Below are 21581 nucleotides of genomic sequence, written 5' to 3' on the forward strand. Positions count from 1 at the left end.
CAAGGCGTAGGGATTGAGTAACAACTCTATGATGACCCCAAGAAGAAGAAACAATTTTTTTGTTCTTTATTTTTTATTTTGATGCACTTTCTTTTGCTTTTATGGCGTGCGAAACAACCCCAAAAAACACAATAAAAAAAAGATGACAAGACTTCCGCAAGAGCCATGAGGGGAATTGTAAACAACTCCCATCATCAAGTGACCTCAGCATGAGCGAGCAACGGCAGTAGATTGCTCCCTGACAGTTGCCGTGAGCAGTTGAAGTCGCAGCAGATCTCGTAGGACTACTGCACGGCGAACCCCAAGCTCAACGAACACGTCAATAGAATTAAACGCAGCAACTCGACTTCACCATGCACTATAGTATGCTAGACGCTTGCTCTCATAAGGAGCATGCCACATCTGGAATACATGTCGGTCAAGGCAATGCCAAGCACACAGCCCCTGTGTAGTTCAAGATGTAAGCATAGCCTTGAAAACCAAAGCATAGGTGATTTCATTTGGAGAGATGCTCTTACTTTGCATCTGCAGAAAACAGCCAAGAGCTTCCTGGTCATGCCCTGTTCCACATATCTTGTAATCGGTGCATTCCAAGAGTTGATGTCCTGCACAAGAAGCTCCTCAAGCAGTTTTTGTGCTTTCTGAAGTACACCATATTTGGCATACATGGCAACTAAGACAATGCCAAGCACAACTTCTTTTTTATCCAAGTGTCTTGCATAGTGTCACATGCCTTCAAAACAAAAGCATAGGTAAATGCATCTAGAGGTTCCCTCGCTACACGTTTGTTGAAAACATCCTAGGGATTCTTGGCCCTGCAACATTTGGCACACATGTTGACCAAGGCAGTGCCATGACTAACAATATTGTCATGAGTTCTTTTGTCCATCTTGGCGTCTTCCAAATTGCCACATGCCTTCAAGATGTAAGAATAGATTATTGCATCTGGAGAGATGTACTCGCTTTGCATTAGCTGAAAACAGCCCATCCCGCTCCTGTTTAGCGTATCCAGCAATTCGTGCATTCTTAGACTTAATATTCTGCGACGGCAGATCCTCAAAAACCTTTTTTACTTTTTGAAGCACACTGCATCTGGCATACATGTCAATCAAGGCAGTACCAAGCACGGAGCCCCTGTCTCACAATATCATCATTGTCGAGTCCAGCGTAAGGCCACATGCCTTCAAGATGCAAGCATAGGTGATTGCATATGGAGAAATGCCGTCGTTTTGCATCCGCTAAAAACAACTGAGAGCTTGTCGGCCCTGTCCTTGTTGGGAATATCCTGCAATCAATGCGTTCCAAGAGACGACATTTTGGAGAGGAAGCTCGTTAAGATCTTTTTGGAGCTTTCTAGAGTATTTGGCATACATTTCAACCAAGGCTTTTCCAAGCACGTCATCTTTTTTTAACAGCCCTTGTCATAATATATCATCGTGAATTCATTTCCCCATATCAGCATCTTGTGTAATGCCATATGTCTTAAGATGCAAGTGTAGGTCATTGCAATTGGAGAAATGCCATCTCTTTGCATCTGCTGAAAACACCCCAGAGCTTCCTGGCCATGTCGCTGTTGGGCATATCCCACAATCAATGCACTCCAAGAGACGACGTTCCAGACAGAAAGCTCCTGAAGCAAGTTTAATTCAGTACGTGTGGGGTTTGACCATTTCGCACATGCCCGTCAATGTTTGGATTGATCATTGACATCCAGTTGTGGTGTTTAATCCATGTCTACTGATTGAAGAAACTTCTCCAGGGAGAATGACATAGGTTACAAAATATCTAGCAGAAATAGGGTACGCAACAAAAGGAAAAGTTGGCTGCACACAACGTCCAAGAGTGGGATAGGTCGGTTCAGCAATTGTCGTCAAGGTTGCCACAGGCTAAGGGCACAAAGCAGCAAAGTTCCATCCTCCTCCACACTTGACAAAACCAAGATCGTTGTGATTGTTGTTGTGCTCGCTTCGCATCAGGTGAAAATACCTCTCTGGCCCTGTCCCTGTTGAGTATATCCCACAATCAATGTGTTCCAAGAGACGAGATTCCCGACAGAAAGCTCCTCAAGCATACCACATCTGGAATACATGTCAATCAAGGCACTGCCAAGCACACAGCCCCTGTGTAATTCAATATGTAAGCATTGCCTTGAAGACCAAAGCATAGGTGATTTCATTCGGAGAGACGCTTTGACTTTGCATCTGCAGAAAACAGCCCAGAGCTTCCTGGTCATGCCCTGTTCCACATATCTTGTAATCAATACATTCCAAGAGTTCACATCCTACACAAGAAGCTCCTCAAGTAGTTTTTGTGCTTTCTGAAGTACACCATATTTGGCATACATGGCAACCAAGGCCCTGACTATCGATACCATCGTGAATTTTCTTGCCCATGCCTTCGAGACGAAAGCATAGGTGACTGCATCTCGAGAGATTCACTCGCTTCACATTTGCTGAAAACAGCCCAGGAATTCGTGGCCCTGCCACATTTGGCATACATGTCGACCAAGGCTGTGCCAAGCATAACATTTTTTTTTCAACAGCCCCTGACTAACATTATCGTCACGAGTTTTTTTGTCTATCTTAGCGTCTTCCAAATTACGACATGCCTTTAAGATGTAAGCATAGGTCATTGCATCTGGAGAGATGCACTCGCTTCGCATTAGCTGAAAACAGTCCATAGCTTCCTCGCCCGCTCCTGTTTAGCGTATCCAACAATCAGTGCATTCTCGATATCAGCGTCTTGCATAGTACCACATGCCTTCAGAATGCAAGCATATGTGTTTGCATCTGAAACAAGCCCAAAGGGCGGTAGACTTTAGCTTTCACCCAATCATTACATAAACTTTACGACACAAAGGAAAATCACGAATAAGCATGTGATTGGAATTCAACACTTCAAGACATTTCACAACTTGGTAGCTAGAGCGCCACCAAGCAGACAGCGACACCCTGTTGGCCCCAAAGACTGGCGCCCCTTTCGGTATTTCTTTATTCTTATGAAACTTGAGAAAAACCAGTAAACCTCTACAAGCTGTCCCACTTTTATCGGGCTGAAATTCCTCTACTCTAAGCCGATTTTAGCAACATAACCACAGTAGAAGTCTCCACGGACAAAAGCCCAACTAAACATTGACTTTCCACACACTTTAGAGAACTTTACAAAACCTAGCGAGAAATTACAACTCGCTGAATTCTCGGTTTTGCGCTCCGAGTGCCGATCACTTCTGTGGATAGCTCTCGAGCTCTCGCACTCGAGCTCTCGCACCTGTAGGGTCACTTGCCCCTTGAATTAGACGAGATTCCTCGCAGGAAATCTCTCTAAATTGTCATGTACAAGCACCCAATGCTTTCCCGAGGCTCCCTTGGCAAATAAACGATCCGAACGCTTCCAACTAGCCCTCACCAAGCTGTCCAAACCTGTCCATGGCTGTAATTGCAGGTTTTTGACCCAATTTTGCCAACTAACGATGCAAAAATCCCTGTAGGTCAAAAGTACACCTCAAGGACACTTTCCCTTGCAATATGGAAGCTTTCTAGTGAGCTACAGGTCAATTTCAGCATGCTGTAATTTTCTGTTTTGCCACTGTTAGCTGCCTAATGCCCTGTACACGCATCTCAAGGCCTTTCCGAGGCTCCCCTGGCGATTCTCTGCAGTTTAAGCGCGAAACCCTAAACCTACAAAAAAACACAACAGGCTGTAATTCTCTGTTTTGGGACCGTTTTGAGCGGAGCGAGCACGCCTACGTGTGTCTCAGGTGCTCCCGCACGCAATGGGACAATTCCCCTGTAAATCAGACGAGTTTTCATGCGAGAAAACTCTCCGTTTTCGTATTCCTTCGCGATGGAGCTGTGCATACCTGAAGGAGATTAGCAATTAGCTAATCCAGTTCCTGTATAGAAGGCTCTTGCCTTGGCAAACACGCATAAAACTGTCACCAACGTGTGACTACTATCTATCCTTTTTGTTGATTTCTTTCTTATTATTAATTTACTTTCACTTTTTGGAAACACCCCTCGGGAAATCTAACTGCCCTGCATTGCATAGCTAGTGTGGAACTGTTCAGATGGAGTCTAGGCCTGAGGGCAAGAGAGCACTAAGATTGGACAAGGACTATGGTTAGCCAAAGTGGAGTCATTGACTAGCCAAAGTGGAATCCTTTGCTACAGAGGCTACATTTCAGTTCTGGGTGTGGCTGCAGTGTACAAAGGGGGTCGGATGACTTAGAAAGATACAATGGCAGCATCTCCTAAATTCAGTGAACTGCTATTTTGGGACCTGGAAATGTGTTCGAGTCATTACCTCCGGAATGACAAGGGGAACATTTTATTACCCTGCAATGAAGTCAACTGGGCAACCGGTCGGGAGATTTTTAGGCGGCAACCCCGAAACGCGAAATGGCTTGTAAATGTGCCAAGTGGCACATTTCAGTGCACTTTCCTCATGCATGAAGAGGGGGCGCTGATTTTAGAGAGAAGAGGGGCTCATTTTCAGGCTGTCACAGGTTGAGAGCTTCAATGGAGTGCTTGCTTACCTCTTATGTACAGTGCGGTGCTAGGAGTGATGCCCTACACGCTACGCATTGCCCTCTCTCTCCCCTATGGCAGTATGTTATGCCCCTCTAGTTGGCTTTTCAATTGACCAATGTACTGTTGTGTGGGTTCATGCGCGATTGCCGAGGCAAGAGCCTCTTGCACAGGTACTTGATTAGCTAGCGGCTAATCCCCAGCAGGTACAGGTGATTCGGAGAGGTTTCACGTGCAAAATCTTGTCCGATTCAAAGGGCAAGTAGCCCTACAGGTGCAGGAGCTCGAGGACTTGCTACGGATGCGACCGGCACGCAAAACGAAGCCCGAAACAGTGAATTACAGCTTGCTGTGTATTTTTGCAGGTTTAGGGTTTTGGCCCTAAACGGACCCTAATGCCCCCAAGAGGTTCGGGGACGCAAGGGGACTGCTGTACAGGTGATCTGGCGCATTTTCGGGGCAGAAAACTGAGAATTCAGCGTGCTGCAGATTCGCCAGGTTTTATAAAGTGTCCGAATGCGTCGGGAAAGTCATCCAATGCGTGGGGATACTGACTGTGAAGGGTCCTAGTACAGTTATGCTGCCGAAATCGGGCCAGAACAGTTGGAATTCAGCCAAGACTGTGCGGGGCAGCTTGTAGGGAACCACAACTTTTATTCCCTCTTTTAAAGAATAAAGAAATACTGAAAGGGGCGCCTATTTTAGGGGCCAATCTGGTGTCGGTCTTCTCATACAGGTGCAATCTAGCAGCCTGTATCCCTTTCCCCTTTGTTGTGTCTTGAAAGTACAGGTAAAGTGGGCGACAAAAATGGGTGAAAGCAAATAAGGTTTAAGTCTAAGGTCTACCACCCTTTTTGGATTAAACAGGCCGGTTTCATGGTTCCATCGCCGGGATTAAATCACTTTTTCCCATAGAAGTGAGCCTTGGTCAGTTTGGGCTTGAAGACACAGGGGATCATAGATCAGACACAGGGAATTGTAATTATGGCTGACAGACCAGATGATGTGACTGAAGAGGTTTCCTCTTCACAGGGTCAACAGACACATGAAGTGGGTGAGTCTTCAAGGCCACCACAGACGGATGATGATATATTCAGGACCCAGTTGGCTACTGCTGTGGCTATGTTCACACAAGTAATGCAGAACCCGAGGTTTTTAGCCTTTCTGTAACCTCCTCTTCGGTCTCAGCAAGTTGGGTCACTGGATCATATTCAAAAGTCTGTTAAGGCTCTAGCACAGGTGATTCATACTGCAGAATCAATCGAAACACCTGTACACTGGACGGAGACCATGCAGTCTCCAAAATCTGTGCCTAAGGTGCAAGAACAGGTGACTGAAATGCCAGTCTTTTAAGTTGTACCAGTTCAACCAGCCACCTTTCAGTAGCCTATAGCTGGTTCTAATGGGCAGGGAAGCAACCTACAGGCTATGCAACAAGTCTTCCCACCACCTTCAATACACCTTGGCTATTTTGGAGGTGGATCAATATTCTAGAGCATGGCTGGTCATGCACCTAGAAATCAGTTTTACACGCCAGGAACAGTGTTCGGGGGTGCTCAAACGATGATGCCTAACCCCATGTATGGTGTCATGGGCATGCAACCAAGGTTTCAAAGCACTCGGGACCAATTTGGGATGCCACAGACAAATTTTGGTATGGCTGGAATTACAAATCAACAGCCAAATATGGCATTTCCAGGTCAACTTAATAGCGGCCAAGGAACACAGATGAACCCTAACAGTGTTCCCATGTTTTAGTCACTTCCATATGACAACTTAGCGCCGCTGGAGAAGCCAACTCCGTACAAAGAAGGTGGAAAAGGTGTGGCATTCACGACCTTTACAGGGTTTGATGACAGGAAGAAGGCTCTCTCATTCCTCCAGCAGTTTGACAAGGCCTATGCAGAGAAAACTTTACAGAGGCTTCAAAGGTCCGCAAGGCAGCCACTTTCTTGACAAGGAATGCGAGACAATGGTGGACAACTTTATTGCTTCAAGGGCAAGCTTCGTCCGCATGGATTTACTTCAAGCAGATTTTTGCAGCAACATGGTTATCTGACGACTTTGAAGCAGATGTCATGACAGAATGGCACCAACTTGATGCTGCTACTTGCAAGAATCTCGATGACTACAATCGGAAGTTTTGGAAAGCTCTACTTCCAGTAACTTCCTATAGGTTTGTGCCATTGACAGAACAGATTGAAAAATACTGTTGTGGCCTACCCAAAGGATTGAGAAAGTACTGCACGAAGACCAAAGTCACTACTTTGACGCAGCTCATCAAGGTAGCAAACACTAGCAATGGTTTGCTCAAGGGAGAAGATTGTGAATTTAATACTGGTGTCAAGGAAGGATCAGCCAAGAAAAATTCAGCGAAGTACGTTCCCAATGAGGTTCCTAAAGGGGCTCAGGAGCCAGCCAATGCAGGGAAAGGCAAAGCTACGGCTGAATCAGAAAAGGGACCAGCAAAGAAATGGAAAAGACGTTTTCCTCGCAAGTCGGAAGAGCAAAAGAAGGTCCTGAGGCCAGAGAACAAATGCTTTAACTGTGAGCAGCCTGGCCACATTGCTTACAATTGTCCTCAAAAGAAAAGGCCAGCTGATTCTGAAGACAAGGAGGACAGGAAAGGAAAGAGGCCCATGGCTGGTCTAGTGCCAGATATGGTGGGCGACAAGCCAAATTCAGATGCAAGTGAGCTTTGCAGAGCATGGGGAAAGGTCAAGGATCAAACAGTGCTTATCTTCTTTGATCCAGGTGCCAAAGCCAACTTCATTTCCCCAGAATTGGCTTCAAAGTTGGGAATTAGACCTGAAGAGATGGGGTATACAGCAGAGGCAGGTTTGGCATGTCCTGGCCATACAGAGGCTGTGACACCCATCATCGGAAAGTTGTGTCTACATATCCAGTTATATGTAGATGCTGAAGAAGTTTACATCATGCCACTGGACGGATGTGATGTGTTGCTAGGTATTCCTTGGTTGTTTCGTGTACAGGGAATCATGGATGCCTACAACAAAAAGATCACTGTGCAGAGCAGGGGAAAGACTCACATTCTGGATGTAAAGCTTAAAGGGGAGTCTATTCCCACTGTATCAGCTTCTGCTATTACTTCTGTAATGAAAAAGCATCTTTCTGCGTACTTGGTTTTTGCCCGTGAAGTGTCAGATTGTGATGAATCAAATTTATCTATGTTAGATAAAGAAAGGTCAATGTTTTTACAACAGTATAGAGACTGTTTTTCCGATTCATTATCGTCTCAATTACCGCCAGAGAGACCCGAGGACCATGCGATAGATTTGGTGCCAGGCAGTAGCCCACCAAATAAGCCTCCGTACAGGGTTAGTGCGGCTCAGCAGAAAGAGATAATGAGCCAAGTACAGGAGCTGTTAGCAAAGGGGCTGATTCAGCCCAGTTCATCTCCATTCTGTTCTCCAGTGTTGTTGGTGCAAAAAAAGGATGGCTCATGGCGTATGTGCATCGACTACGTACACTGAACAAGAATACAATCAAGAATAGGTTCCCTATACCTAGAATTGATGATATCCTGGACAAATTAGAAGGAGCAGCTAAGTTAGCAAGATAGATCTAAAGAGTGGGTACCATCATATCTGCATTAGATCAGAGGATGTGCACAAGACTGCTTTTAGAACAACGTTTGGCCTTTACAAATTAGGAACTTTTAGTGATGCCCTTTGGTCTCAAAAATGCTCATGCTACGTTCAATAGGATGATGGACAGAATTTTCCGTACACACCAGCAGTTTGTTGGTACATTCTTTGACGACATGATAGTCTACTCAAAGAATGAAAAGGAGCATAGGCATCACTTGGCCATTGTGTTCAAAGAGCTACGTAGCCATAGGTTGCTCATCAATGCAAAGAAAAGTGAATTTTTTCTAGAAGAGATTCATTTTCTGGGACACATTGTCTCAAAGGATGGTGTCAGAATGGATCCTGCAAAAGTTGAAGCGATCAAGTCATGGCTAGATTTGAAGACGGTGCACCATGTCCGAAGCTTTTTGGGACTATGCTCCTATTACAGAAGGTTTACCCGAAATTTCGCTGAGATTGCTTCACCTTTACATGCTCTTCAAAAGAAGGCAGTCACCTTTAGATGGACACAAAAAGAGATTTCAGCTTTTAATCTCTTAAAGGAAAAGATGACTTCAGATCCAGTCATTGTGTTGCCAGATCTTATGAAGTCATTTGTGGTCCATTGTGACGCCTGTGATAGTAGCATTGGTGCAGTGCTAGTGCAAGATGGCAGGGTAGTAGCCTATGAGAGTAGAATCTTACAAGGGCCAGAAAAGACTATTCAAGTCTATGAAAAAGAACTGCAGGCCGTCATTCATGCGCTCTTAAGTTGGAAACACTACCTGCTAGGTGCAGATTTCGTTGTCCAAACGGATCATCAGACCTTGCGATACTTCTTAACACATGCAAAGTTATCTGAGAATCATATGCGATGGGCAAATATCTTGTCCATGTTCCATTTTCAGATGGTGCATGTGGAAGGCAAGAAGAACGTTGTGGCTGATGCCTTGTCAAGGAAGCCACAAATTTCAGCTGTCAATTCCTTATCATCATTAGCTTGATGATATGAGGGAACAGTATGCAAATGATGAAGATTTTGCAAGGGTCTTCGAGCAGCTAATGGATGGACAACGTCATGAACACCATCTTCTCAAAGATGGCTTCATGATGATGCATGGCAGATTGTGTGTCACAAAGCCATTGCGACGCAAAGTTATGAAAAAGAGTCATGTCCCACCGTATGCAGGGCATCGTGGTCTCGATGCTACAGTTCAAGCGGTTGAGACATTCTTCTACTGGCCTACATTGAGAAGAGATGTGGATGCCTTTGTGCGAGAATGCCTAATATGCCAAAAGGTCAAGTTTGACAGGCAAAAGGCAAGAGGGTTATTGCAACCACTATCTATTCCAGATAAACCATGGGAAAGTATTGCTATGGATTTTATCTTTGATCTTCCGAGAACGCAGATAGGAAACGATGGTATTTGGACCATCATTTGCAGATTCAGCAAGCAGGCTCATTTTATTCCTGTCAGGAAGAAGATAAAGCCATATCAGATGGCACGCTTGTTTATGAGCAATATTTTCAAGTATCATGGCATGCCACAGTCGATTGTTAGCGACCGTGATCCACGCATGACAAGTTTGTTCTGGAGAGGCTTGTTTGAGAACGCTCAAATTCTCTTCGTCATTTCATCCTCAAACAGATGGGCAGTCAGAAGAGGCAAATTCTACTGTCCTAGATCTGCTGAAGTGCTATGTGTCAGAGCATAAAGGAAAGTGGGAGCAGTATTTGCCATTGGTGGAGTATGCATACAATAATACAGTGCATTCATCAACTAGCAAGGCACCTTTTGAGATAGTTGAAGGTGGCAAGAAAGTTCCTCCCATACTGCATACAAAGGACAAGATATTTGAAGCAGATAAGTATGTTCAGGACATGGATGAAATGTACAATAAGGTCAAAGTGGCCTTAGAAAAGACTCAAGCAAAGCAAAAGAAAGCAGCTGATCGTCACCGTCATGAAGTTGTATTTTCACTTGGTGATTGGGTGCTTCTACGCTTTGAAAAGGCAAGGTTAAAGAAGATGAAGGGCAAGGAAAGACTGTTTCCAAAGCTCAGCATGCGTTACTATATGGGCCTTTTCAAGTATGCGACATAATCAGTGATGTTGCATACAGGCTGAAATTGCCTGAGAGTGAAAAGATTCACAATGCGTTTCATGTGAGTCTTCTCAGACCCTATGTGGGTGATGTGCCAGAAGATATGTCAGCTGAAGATCATCCGGAAGTCGAGGAACTTGACGAGATCTTGGTCCCGGAACAGACTTTGGCACATAAAGAAAGAAAAGTCAAAGGCAAGGTTGCTAGGCGTTACTTGGTGAGGTTCAGAAACTATCCACCAATGGATGCTAAGTGGATGGAAGAAGGTGAACTTGCAGAATCACCAATTGTGTTATCACTTTACCTTGAAGCCTTCGATTTGCAACCTACCTTGACCCCTTGAGTTTCAAAGCTACATGGATTGTCAGTGTGACAATGGCTCCTGAAACAAATGATGTACATGGTATTTAAAGTGAGCTCAAAAAAAGACAGTGGCAAAATGCACAGCTACCATTTTGTCATTGCAAAGTTAATGACTCAAAGCAATGGCACAATGCGAAGCTACCACTATGTCATTGGGACAGGGTTCACACGCACGCAATACATGTGTCGACGAGGTGTTGAATACACCAATGTTGACTGTGAGCATGTATGTGTAGTACATGTGTAGACAGGTGTTGAATACACCAGTGTTGACTGTGAGCAAGTACGACATAGATGCAAACGAGGACGTTTGAGATTTCAAGAGGGGGGTATGTCACCAGCATGTGACTACTATCTATCCTTTTTTATTTCTTTCTTATTATTTATTTACTTTCACTTTTTCGAAACACCCCTCGGGAAATCTAACTACCCTGCATTGCATAGCTAGTGTGGAACTGTTGAGAGGGAGTCCAGGCCTGAGAGCAAGAGAGCACTAAGGTTGGACAAGGACTATGGTTAGCCAAAGTGAAGTCATTGACTAGTCAAAGTGGAATCCTTTGCTACAGAGGCTACATTTCAGTTCTGGGTGTGGCTGCAGTGTACAAAGGGGGTCGGATGACCTAGAAAGATACAATAGCAGCATCTCCTAAATTTAGCGAACTGCTATTTTGGGACCTGAAAATGTGTTCGCGTCATTACCTCCGGAATGACAAGGGGAACATTTTATTACTTTGCAGTGAAGTCAACTGGGCAACCGGTCGGGAGATTTTTAGGCGGCAACCCCGAAACGGGAAATGGCCTATAAATGTGCCAAGTGGCACATTTCAGTGCACTTTCCTCATGAATGAAGAGGGGGCGCTGATTTTAGAGAGAAGAGGGGCTCATTTTCAGGCTGTCACAGGTTGAGAGCTTCAATGGAGTGCTTGCTTACCTCTTATGTACAATGCGGTGCCAGGAGTGATGCCCTGCACGCTACGCATTGCCCTCTCTCTCCCCTATGGCAGTATGTTATGCCCCTCTAGTTGGCTTTTCAATTGACCAATGTACAGTTGTGTGGGTTCATGCGCGATTGTCGAGGCAAGAGCCTCTTGCACAAGTTTGGATTAGCTAGCGGCTAATCCCCCGCAGGTACAGGCGATTCGGAGAGGTTTCACGTGTGAAATCTCGTCCGATTCAAAGAGCAAGTAGCCCTACAGGTGCGGGAGCTCGAGGACTTGCTACGGATGCGACCGGCACGCAAAACGGAGCCCGAAACAGCGAATTACAGCCTGCTGTGTATTTTTGCAGGTTTAGGATTTTGGCCCTAAACGGACCCTATACCCCCAAGAGGTTCGGGGACGCAAGGGGACCGCTGTACAGGTGATCTGGCGCATTTTCGGGGCAGAAAACTGAGAATTCAACGTGCTGCAGACTCTCGCCAGGTTTTGTAAAGTGTCCGAATGCGTAGGGAAAGTCATCCAATGCGTGGGGATACTGACTGTGAAAGGTCCTAGTACAGTTATGCTGCCGAAATTGGGCCAGAACAGTTGAAATTCAGCCAAGACTGTGCGGGGCAGCTTGTAGGGAACCACAGCTTTTATTCCCTCTTTTAAAGAATAAAGAAATACCGAAAGGGGCGCCTATTTAGGGGCCAATCTGGTGTCGGTCTTCTCATACAGGTGCAATCTAGCAGCCTGTATCCCTTTCCCCTTTGTTGTGTCTTGAAAGTACAGGTAAAGTGGGCGACAAATTAAATGGGTGAAAGCAAATAAGGTTTAAGTCTAAGGTCTACCGCCCTTTTTGGACTAAACAGGCCGGTTTCATAAAACCCCCATAATTGTACATGGTCATCTGAGAAGCCCAACTAGAGGGGCATTACCATATGTGCAAAGGGGGGAGAGAGATGCGTGAGAGCAAATTGTCGCGCTACATAGAGCAAGGGAGAAGGCAAGCTTTCCAATAAAGTTGTGAGCACCTACACCCACAACTCACACACACTGTAGCACACTTATGAGTTGAAATCAGTCCCCCTCTCTTGAAATGGACACCCCCTCATGCTTCTGGCAAATGCATCTAAAGCCGCCATGTGTCCAATTTGCCTCTTTTGAGTTAATTCCCTAGTACCCGCTGACTTATAAGTGTAGCGAGGGGCCTAAATGATTTTGAACTGAGCCTAAACACCCTTTTACTGCTCGGATTCTAGTGTCGATTGGCCCGACCAACTTGTGGTGACCTGCCCTTCCCGATTGCGGGTGAAACTCTCGGCCGTCGGCCGTTTCACACTGGCCATACAATGTCTGGCCATTTGGCAACTTCAAAAAGAGGATCTAAAAAATTGAACAAAAATCATCGAAAAGAAACCAACAACTCAAGTTAACAATTGCCACGTCCTCGTGACATACCACCCTCTTAAAATCACAAACGTCCTCGATTGTGTGCCATATATACATGCCATAGATGATTTAGTCTGGTAAGCACCCTTTTATCACCGCATGTATCCGCAAGAAAGACTATCAAAACATGTGTACAAATGAATTAATGAGACCTTCATACTTTTGTCAAACAATGTATACTACTATTGCATTGAATCCATGAGTACATTTGGTGTGCTAGTTCTACCATTACCCCTCCTTTGCAAACGTTGGGTTGGGACATACGTAGGCTGTAACCAAAAGGCCTCAAGGTAAAGCTGCAATACATTTGGTGACTCTGATAGTTCATGCTCTTCCATCCACTTTGCATCCATAGGGAGATAGTTCTTGAACTTCACCAAATAGCATCTTGCAACCTGTCCCTTAACTTTTACCTGTGCAAGAGGCTCTTGCCTCTGCAAACGAGCATAATTCCACAACACTCTAACGTACTACCCATGACCAAGTAAGATCAATTTCAAGATGATTTACCAATGCGTCAAAGAATCCAAGCAATCGCCTCACGGAATCGACGAGCAACGTGCCACCTGGAAGACCCACATCACTCCCGCAGGAGATCTAGTGGCCAGTCTACCACCGTGAGACCTCTCCCTATCTCATCTTCATTCATACTTGCAAACCCTAAAAACGCAGCAAAAAACCAGCCCTAATTTGATCACTTTTTGGCTATATATCAAAAACGCTGAAAAGGTTATATAAAAACATGCGGAATTTCCTGTCTGTGCTGTGAAGAGGAACCCTCTTCCCTAATGTCATTCGTACTGTCAACCATAGTGTAAATCCAAGTTCCTGTGCTGTGTCTTTGCTCAAAAACCAACCAAGGCTCACTTCTTGAGGAAAACGTGATTCTGTCCCGGCAACGGAACCATGAAACTGGCCCATAGGGCGGTAGACTTTGGCTTTCATCCGATCATTACTTTAACTTTACAACACAAAGGAACTTCACGAATAAGCCTGTGACTAGAATTCAACACAAGAATCTCTTTGTGAGATCTGTCCGATTGCTCTGTATTTCTCTATTGAGAAGGGATTTTCTAACGGTCATTGAACATCGTGTACACCACGTGGATTGACCACTCACGTAGCAAGTTATGGTTGTCGGATACGCTTCCCGATAAGCAAGTCAAGTGATGAACTCTTATATTCCAAGATGAAAAGAACTACCTTCACCATATTTGAGAAAACATCCCTGAGAATCAAGAAGGTTCGCTCTAGTGTGATCCGGGTTTGAACGTACGTTCAGAAAATGCTATGGCTAGAATCCTATCTGCCTGAGATTTTGCAAGTCCTCATTGATGCTTGCAAGATGAATCATTTTTTTATGATTTTGCAAGGAAGAGACGCTAATGGACGTCGGGAAAACACTAATGGTGGTAATAACTCGCACGAGAAAAAGATTGGAAAGAAGTGCCACTGTGCACAAGGAATCTTCGGATTAGAATGGTCTACCTACGTTAAGCGACGACCCGAAACAAGGGCCTTCTTTAATGTGACAGTAGACTTTGTTTGTCAAAGAAAGACACCGAGATTAATGCTCTATGATCTGAGCATTCCCTATGTGGGAGGACACGAGAGGTTTAATATCCTCTGGACTAACAGCGCTGGATTATGCGCAAGGACAGATACCTAGGTTGATTTCTAGTTGAATTATCGTTCTCGAGGTTGAGAAGGAGAAAGTGAGTTAACAGATTCTCGAATGAGGAAACTTCCGACCTGTTGGAAAGACGCGAATGATGAGTTCTTACATGGCTCGTAAGTTTGATGATTGGTGAAGGATATCCTTGAGATACTAGAGGAAGGACATGAACTGGCAAGGTAAGTATTGACTTATTGAATATTTGTTTGATTTAATTTTGAGTAAGAACTAGCACAACTCACCCTTGAGCAAGACTTGGAAACTTTTCGGTTTCTTTCCGGGCAGTTCAATTGGACCTCTACAATTGAGGACAACTGTTTATAAGTGAGAGGGATGTTGCTAAATTGGCTTTATCTGACAAGAAAATAATTATAAATGAATTATTTGGATTTTTTAAGTGAGAGGGTTTTTCTCATTGGAGACATCCGAGTACAGAGTATTTCTAGTGCGTCATTCAGAGTAATGACGAGTGCACTGTGAACAGGAATATCTGTAAGGCCACCAGGAACGGGTACTTTTGATGCGTCACATGGGATGGGTAATAGGGAGCATCAGGGAAGAAGTATCCGGCTATCCGGGAACAGACATCTCTGATGCCTCATAGGATGGGTGACAGAGTATCGCGAAGGAGATTGTACTGTAAGGACTAGCTAATGGGTATTCTTGATGCGTCACAGGGTGGGTGACCAGGGCATCAGAAAGAGAATATTCCGTAATCGAGACAAAATTCCGAACTGTGTTAGAATTGTGCACAAGGATGAGCAAGCACTTGAATGAATATGGATTCAGAGGAAACTTTAAGAAAATACAGTTGCTTTCTCAAAAAGCAAGTTGCTTTTCGCGAAAACACATGCTTTCCCGCGAGGAAGTCTAAGCCTGCATTGCATTCATGCATGTGGTTGCATACAGGGACGCCTGGGAAGTGCTATGTAAGCATGATTTTCAACTTATAAGGTTTTATTGAGTTTTTGAGCAGGTTCATACCATTTTTAAACAAAGTCCGGCCACCCACTTAAAAAGTGGGCAGGCCCTCAATTAAAATAAGGCAAAAAAAAAAATCAGCGCTCCATATATAAAGCATAGCGTACGGTCCTCTTCTCTCTCTTTCTGGTTGAACATCAGTTATCTCTCTCTCCCTCTCTCTAGCGCCCCTATTCCTGCTGGCAAAGTGGCCCTATTCCTGTCGGTGGTCGAGAGCAATAAAAGGTGAACCTCCCTCACTCTTGGGAGGAGAAAACAATCAGCACTGGAAGAAAGGGGATGCTGCTACAGAATTTCAGCGGTGAAGATCGTCAGAGTGTGCAGCAGAAGGGGAGAGGATGGAGACAATGGAACACCATGAGACACAGAGAGAGAAGAGACATGACGGGAGACAAATGGTGGAAAGGCTGACAGCCCAATAACTCCAGATGGCTACATGGTGATGATAATACAAGACAATGAGAAAGAGGGTGCCCCCCCTCCTATATATAAGAGAATAGGGGTTGGTCGGGCAATAATCCTCAATATAGCCCAATGACCTAAAAATATGACCCTCCAATATAAATGGGAGAATATGTGACCAAAACAAGTCTGAAGTTGGAAATGTGCTGAACAACGGTAAGTGTGCCTGAAATCCCTGTCCAGCAGGTGTACGAGTGGCCAACCCACAACCAAGGGCCAGTGCACATGAGTGGTGAAGAGCCTGTAGACGGTGTGCGAAGCATCTAGAGATGTAGAAAATCTAACACCCTCTCTCAACAACAGATGCGGAGAAGCTATTGAGAAGAATGCAACACGCCTAGTAAATCTGGAGAAGATTTTTACTAGGAGAAGATGTAAATCTCGGGAGAAAAGGATGAGGAGCGCCAACCAAACAACACGACAATCCGTACAGCACCAATGTGATGATGACCAAGGGTGAGGAAACTCCAATCAAGTCGCACAAGGAAGCTGATGGACTAGCAAGCTACGGAATAAGTCGTTGAAGAGGATTTATATGAGGAAGTAACCGAAGATGAGCATCCAATAGCTCATCGGTGATGATCACCACTAGGATGGAGGGACCCAGCGTAGCAGCAGGAGACAAGACATGGGGACCCCATGAGGAGGAGCACTCTGACCAAGAGGAGAGAAAAACTGCCAGGGTGGGAAACCGGTAGCATATCCAAGTCAAAGAAGCTCGAGCACAAGAGAGAGGAAGAGCATGAAGAAGAGGCTCAATAGGGAAGGCATCGTCCACCATAGTAGACAAGATGACAAGATAAGCAATCCATCCATGTAGAGACCGTAGTATCTGTAATCTTCCGAGAGAAGAGTCATCTTGAGGAGTAAAAGCTGCAATATGATCTGCCGTTCCATGGTAGACACACAATATCGGACAAAAGGGTAAGAGGAGATCCTGGGGAAAGTGAACCTGTGGGAGCATATCCACCACCGGGGTCTGGACAAAAAATCCAAGAGAAAGTCTACAAGTGCAAGTCGTAAAGACACATGACATAGAAGAACTCCTCCCCCCCCCCCGGAAAGTAATGAAATGTGGTGAGGTAAAGGACGGTTGCGAGGATGCATCGAGAAGAATGACCGGTGATGTAGAAGTCATAGCCTCGGAATAGACCAGCAAAGCAAGGAACATCCAAGAGGTCTTCACCGTGTAAGTAGTGCATAGGTGCATCCAAACTGCAAGTGGAGGAGCCACAGAACCAAGCACAAGCAAGGAAGAGACTCTACCAAGTAGAGGCAAGGCAAAAGAGCCACCATGGAGCAGTGTGCCAGAAGAAACCTTGCAAGCATCCAGATGCCAAAGGATACTCACATCTAGGAGTACATGTCCAAAAGAAGTGTCTGACGTGCCAAGAGGCACGGGTCTATCGTACAGAGAATCAATGAAAGAGGTGACTAGGGCAATCCCAAATAGAGAGAACAATCGAGAGAGAGGTAGGGAGGGTTACTGAGAAAGAAGTAGCGGTGGAAAACACAAGCACGTCAACATAAGTACCTGTACGAATCTAATCCCCTGCATCTTCCCGAGGGCAAGAGAGCTACAGGGAGGGAAGATCTGCAATGTCGAGGGAGATCCGTCCATTGTGCCAGAACCTATATCTGAGTCCACTCTCAATGTCGGAGAAGAAAAGACAAAGTTGAAATGCGATCTGAAAACACGCCGGAATCCAGTGGATCACTGAAGATGCTGAAGGTTTGGGGAAAGGACAATTGAGGCACCAAGCACCGGCTGAAAACAGCGAGGAATAAGTCCCAAATCTGAAGGTAGAAGGTCAAGGGATGGAACGGGGCAGCAATGGCAAAGTGGGCAAGGAGGGAAACTCCAGCCGGGAAAATAGAACCAAGCTGAACAAGACCAACCAGAAAACGCTGGTGTAGGTGAGTCCTAAACCTGCACAACGTTGGGCAGCCAGCAAAAAACAGTAAGGAGAGAAGCACTTCCTGCTGAAAACGCTGGAGATCTGAAAACGCAGGCAGAGGTAGAGGGGCAAAGGGATAGGCGTTGGGCAGAGGAAGCATAGGCGATAGGAGAGGAGCCTCAAATCTGAAAACGCAAGGGCCCAAGTGCTGACAACGCATGGGTTGAAAAAATGTTGTTGGAGAGGACAAATCCTTTGCGATGGAAACTTCTCATCAGTGATGGTGATGGCAAAAAAGCAAAAGCCTGCTCTGATACCATGTCAGAGTGTGCAACGGAAGGGGAGAGGATGGAGACAATGGAACACCATGAGACATAGAGAGAGAAGAGACATGACATGAGACAGATGGTGGAAAGGCTGGCAGCTCAATAACCCCAGATGGCTACATGGTGATGATAATACAAGACAATGAGAAAGAGGGTGCCCCCCCTCCTATATATAGGAGAATAGGGGTTGGTCGGGCAATAATCCTCAATATAGCCCAATGATTTAAAAATAGGACCCTTCAATATAAATGGGGGAATATGTGATCAAAACAGGTCTGAAGTGGGAAATGTGCTGAAAAACCTTAAGTGTGCCTGAGATCCCTGTCCAGCAGGTGTATGGGTGGCCAACCCAGAACCAAGGGCCAATGCACGTGAGTGGTGAGGAGCCTGTAGACAGTGTGTGAAACATCTGGAGATGAAGAAAATATAACAAAGATGGCACCGCCGGCTAGTCCCATGGCTGCCCCGAGTGTACCAGATGTCGCCAAGACCATTGTAGTCAGGTACCATTGTGAAGAAGCGCCTACGAAGATCGAATCCATCGAGCAAGCTGCTGTTTTTCTCTGTTTTCAACCCATAAACGACGAGGACGGGGCTGATTTACGAGAAGGAACCCGAGACCACACCTCTTTTGTGTGTAGGATTGGAAGAGAGGATCCTATGTGCAGAGATCTCTTCCAAGGAATTGCTTTTCGAGAATCGAGTTGCGTTTCGAGTGCCGAGACTTTGGAAGTAATGTTTTTCATGTTATGATCTCTGAAAATTTGATTGCGGTGTACTTCCTCTTCGTGAGGGAGTAGAAGCAGAGGAAGGCATGAGCCTCTGCATAAGAAAAGCGCTCTGAAGAACTAGAGCCAGATCAGCCCAAGGGTTTCATACCCGAGTTTGGGAAGTAGATCCACGGATTGGAGAGAGGTAAACTCTGGAGTTGTGATCCGGAAGTTGAGATTCCCAACGAACGACTTTGCGTCCAAGAAAGCGGAATTATTCTGCAAGAAGAGGACTCTAGGAACAAAGTCAGGAAAGAGTTGCAGGGATGTCATGCCCTGAGTGTGGAAGGTGAGATCCAGAGGCAAGAACCTTGGTTCTCGAGGATTTGGAATAAGGAACGGAAGTTCCTTGGAATAGGGTTTTGCCCTAGGAGTAGGAAGACGAGGCTTTCAGGAACCATCAAGTCTTATTCTAGAACGAACTGGTAATACGTTCAGTTCAAGTGCTTGTATAGACTTCTCCTCAGTAATAAAGGTACTATTAAGGGGGGGGGGGGGGCAGCCCATCTTCTGGTCACCAATTATGTGTCGATGTTCTCACTCACTCTCTCTCTATTTCTCTCTATACCCTCTGGCTTCAGTATTAAGTGATAAATTCTATTTATCCGAGTATATTTTGTATTGTTATGCACTTCCGTTTGTGACAAAGGTCAACGCACACTTCTTCTCCTCCCTAACGCTTCTCTGCAGACTACAAACAGAGAGAGGTAATTCTCTCTCTCTCTCTCTCTCTCTCTCTCTCTCTCTCTCTCTCTCTCTCTCTCTCTCTCACACACACACACACACACACACACACACACACACACAGTAACTTTATTATCCTTTCTCTGTAGTCTTCTCTTCCTTGTGTGCTTTGGACAGAGGAAGAGAAGACTACAGAGAAAGGATAATAAAGTTACTGTGCATCTAAAATCAGCAAATTAACAAGTAATTCTTTGATTTTTATCGTAGTAAAATTCATTGGAAAACTTTCAATTTTCACCACTCTCATTTGTTAGATTGCTGCTGTTTATCAAAAATCAGCAAAAGAACGCTAATCTTCACCTGCAAACATGCTTACGAGAAGAAAAATAAACAATTTCAGCAATTAGTCATTAAAAATTGCGTGAAACCGAGGCTATCTGACTCAAACCGATCCGTAGGTGTGCGCGTGGTCCTTCTGTAGCCAAGCCGTCTCTAATACCATCAAACGAACCCACGGAGTGAATCTCCTGGCTACACGGACCGCCTACAGATACGTGTCGGACGAACCACCCGACTGTAAACCACCATCCGACAACACCCCCGTGCTGGGGCCAACGTCCGGGCACGTAGGCATGCATCTGTAAGACGGAGCGTCCCATACAACCCGGCCTCACCTCCTCGAGGTGACCTCGCGTACTCCTAGCCTCATGGGCTAACCACTGGCACTATGCCAGTGGGGGCCGATAACCACAAATGAGGCCTTGGCCTCCTTTTTATAATAATGGTCAACCACGCTAGCGGGGTTCAGACTACGTCCGCCCCACTGCACGCCCATCCCTACAGCGTCTACGCTAGATCCCCTCTCCTGTGAGAGGGACATAACATCATCCCAACAGCATTTTCTACGCCTTGGATGGCCATCCCTCAGCCAGAAATTGCGATCCTGTCTGCTGCCCCATAGCATGTAATTGCTGGTCCTGAGCGCCCCTTTTCCAAGTCCATCGAAGGGCTAAGGGCTGCCCAAGCATAGGCAGCCAGGACAGTCCCCATTGAGAAGCCATCGACAGCCCCCACTTGCTGCCCATTCTAGCCTCCACATCACCCCAATTCTGGCTTTCATCGGAGCCAATCCCCAATCTCCACAGCAGGCCTTATTTAGCCACGTTTACATCCTCTATCCGTGAAGCCAATTCACCCCGGTAATTCCCCGTTGGTGCCATTCCCGGCCTCTCCATCGAGTCATGACCTCGGCCATTCATATCAGCACCAGAGCTACTCCTTCTCCACCAGTGCCATCTTCCCAACTCTCAATATCTGGAGAGTCTATGTATATAGGTATCTTTGCGTATATTCCATACATTGCAATAGAAAGCAAATACCACATCGGAAACGGTGTGGGGACCCTTGAGGGGGTTGGTTGAGACCCAATCGGGTATTACTCTCTCTCTCTCCATCTCCCACACACATACACAAATCTGGCACACATCTCTAATATACTCTAAATTCTTAACATCTCTCCCCCATAAAAGAAACATAAAGAACCATAAACGAATCAACCAATTGTACAATAAAAAGGATTCAGGGATTGGTGAAGAGCATAAAGCTAGATCTTGTCAGCTATTCTATCCGTTGCGCCAGACAATCTTGTAGGTCGATCCTCCATGCAAGCAGATCGACGTTTTTGGCATTGTGTTACATTGATATTAGAGCATTGCAGATTGAGCGCCCATGCACGCAAGCGGTGTTTTCGACAAGAAACTAGTTTTGTGTCACTACCCCACACTAATAGGTGTTGCCTTCAATTAAAAACCACTCCGCCCTTTCATCCA

General features: G+C 45.5%; 1 protein-coding gene across 2 annotated transcripts in view; it reads right to left on the minus strand.

Moving 5' to 3' along the window:
* Window positions 1–18367, minus strand: part of LOC147444076 (uncharacterized) — a 46423-nt gene extending 28056 nt beyond the window's left edge. The window contains exons 1-2 of one of the 2 annotated variants that reach the window (XR_015190013.1): window positions 17609–18367; window positions 32–2789 (exon numbers count right to left, since the gene is read on the minus strand). The gene's annotated coding sequence lies outside the window, so the exon portion shown is untranslated. Of the gene's footprint in view, window positions 1–31; window positions 2790–17608 lie in introns of those variants that run through there. The other variant, XM_086526815.1, reaches the window with a different exon arrangement.
* Between the last annotated feature and the right edge of the window lie 3214 nt (window positions 18368–21581).

This window comes from Adiantum capillus-veneris, chromosome 13 (assembly GCF_014529385.1).
Source record: "Adiantum capillus-veneris isolate H3 chromosome 13, ASM1452938v2, whole genome shotgun sequence".
In the NCBI taxonomy this organism is placed as follows: domain Eukaryota; kingdom Viridiplantae; phylum Streptophyta; class Polypodiopsida; order Polypodiales; family Pteridaceae; genus Adiantum; species Adiantum capillus-veneris.